Source organism: Phyllostomus hastatus, unplaced genomic scaffold, assembly GCF_019186645.2.
Source record: "Phyllostomus hastatus isolate PE091 unplaced genomic scaffold, TTU_PhHast_1.1 phas_scaffold_21, whole genome shotgun sequence".
Lineage (NCBI taxonomy): Eukaryota > Metazoa > Chordata > Mammalia > Chiroptera > Phyllostomidae > Phyllostomus > Phyllostomus hastatus.
The window spans coordinates 14,393,458-14,395,950 of record NW_025334017.1 but is presented as its reverse complement, the minus strand read 5'-3'; the positions used below and the strand labels follow the sequence as shown (position 1 = coordinate 14,395,950).

At 36.3% G+C, this 2,493-nt stretch overlaps 1 pseudogene; it reads left to right on the top strand.

Moving 5' to 3' along the window:
• The first annotated feature begins 1,024 nt into the window (after positions 1-1,024).
• Positions 1,025-1,811, top strand: LOC123833071 (annotated as a pseudogene).
• The last annotated feature ends 682 nt before the right edge of the window (positions 1,812-2,493 follow it).

Below are 2,493 nucleotides of genomic sequence, written 5' to 3'. Positions count from 1 at the left end.
TAGAAAGGAAAAACAGCTATTGAGTTCAAGTTGTAGTACTCTGTACCTTCGTTTAATATTTTCTTCAAAAATAGATATATCATTGACCCTTGAATAACAGGTTGAACAGCATCAGTCCACTTATATGTGGATTTTTAAAATAAATATTGCAAACATAATTTTTCTCATGATTTTTTAACATTTTCTTTCTTTAGTTTACTTTCTGTAAGAATACAACATATAATACATATAACATATAAAATAATGTGTTAACTGCTATCTGTAAGGCTTCCTGTCTACAGTAGACTATTGGGAGTTAGGTTTTAAGGGAGTCAAAAGTTATACATGGATTTTTGACTGCTCAGGGATTTTTGACTGCACACCCCTACCCACCATCTCCATCCCCTGCCAATGTTCAAGGGTCAACTGAATTTGTTTACTTCTATGTCAAGACATTAAACATTATTATATTGCCATATGCCAGGTACAATTGTCTAACATGTTCATTTTTTTTGCTGCTCCTGCTGTTCTGTGCTGATTTTGTTTTTTAACTTTCTGAGAACTAAAGTTTTCCTTTTGCAATTGTCCTTAGCCTTTGCAATAAACATTATTTTATCATTTTCCCTCCTAAATCACTTTATTCTGATTTACTGCTCTCAAACCTTTTAAAATTCCTAATTTCTAATCCCTTTAAATAAAAGGCCAACATTGGAATCTACCATTTTTTAAAATTACTTTATTGTTGTTCAACTACAGTTGTCTGCATTTTCTCCCCATCACTCCCCCTGACCCCAGCCAAACCCACCTCCCTCCCTTCCTCCCACCCTCCCCCTTGGTTTTGTCCACATGTCCTTTGTAGTTCCTGAAAACCCTTCTCCACCACTGTCCTACCATTTATATAACAAAAGTGCTATATTAACATTTTGATCCTATTCACTCCCTTTTTGAATCAAAAAGTAAATATCTTGCAGTGTTCACGGCCACCTTCGCTCTCTAACACCAGCGCCTCCTCCAGCTCACTGAGCTCCAGCCGCAGGAGAAGGTGGGTAAGTAAAGCGGTCTCTAGGCCATGGCTTATATAAAGCAGACTGCCCACAAATCAACTGGTGGTAAAGCACCGAGGAAGCAGCTGGCTACCAAAGTCGCTCAAAAGAAGGCACTCTCTCCTGCTAGGGTGAAGAAACCATCATCACAGGCCTGATCCTGAGGCACTTCGTGAAATTAAATGTCATCAAAAGTCCACTGAACTTCTGATCCATAAACTTCATTTCCAGTGTCTGGTATGAGAAATTGCTCAGGACTTCAAAACAGATCTGCACTTCCAGAGTGCACCTACCGGTGCTTTGCAGGGGGCAAGGGAAGCCTATCTGGTTGGCCTTTTTGAAGACACCAACCTGTGTGCTGTCCATGCCAAACGTGTAACAATTATGCCGAAAGATGTCCAGCTAGCACGCCGCACACGTGGAGAACATGCTTAAGAATCCAGTATGAGGGGAAACATTTCATTCTTTAAAAAATAATTCTCTTCTGTTATTAGTAGTTTTGAACGTTAGATTTTTTTCCCCATGGGATTTGAGAGGTATCTCAGAATATGATGGCAAGTGGAAAATAGGAAACAGAAATCAGGTATTGGCAGTTTTTCAGTTTCATTTCTGTGTGAATTTTTTAAATATACATGCAGGGACATAAAGCATTAATGCAAGACAAGATATTTCAGTGAACAAGTTTCAGCAGTTCAACTTTATAACAATATAAATAAACATGTTAAATTTTTCTGGACAATGCCAGCATTTGGCTTTTTTCAAAACAAGTAAATTTCTTTTTGATGGCAACTAAATAATGGTGTTTGTAGCATTTTTATCATCCAGGAGATTCCATTCATTTGCTGCACTTTCCTAACTGAGCTACCCTTCATACATGCATGGTTTTAATGTTATCTCTCTTTTGTGCTGATCCTGTAAGTTTGCTGTTAAAATTCATTAAACTATAAAAAAATCATTCTTTATAAGGATGTTACTTTCATGTTTTGAATAATTAAATATCTTGTTTCATATTTTGCTTGAAAGTGTGAAGCAAGTAGTAATTTGCCACAAATAAGATATTTGACTTAAACTCAACTTGTATTTTTATATATTCAGATTAAAAATACCATATTTCCTTTAAGAGTCCACTTAAATTCTTTTTGAAACAAAGTGGGATGTCTGTGGGTAGGCAGATGCATGGATAGATAGATGTCCTTTTTAAAAAATCCAGCATATTCAGTAAACAGAAGGATATTTTAAAAATACATAGGAGCTGTGTGAATAACTTATTCAACATTAAATGACTATTGGTGAAAAAGAAAGAGTTAGCTAGAAAAACACACTAATTAAATGTGGATAGTAACTGACTAAAAAAGGGATAATTACAGCATCCATGCTGTTTCTGTAGGGAGGGAAAAAGAGGAGGAGACACTGCTACAGATAGTTCTCTCTTAGCCACAAAGAGACTAGTTAGGAGATATTAGCAAGAAGT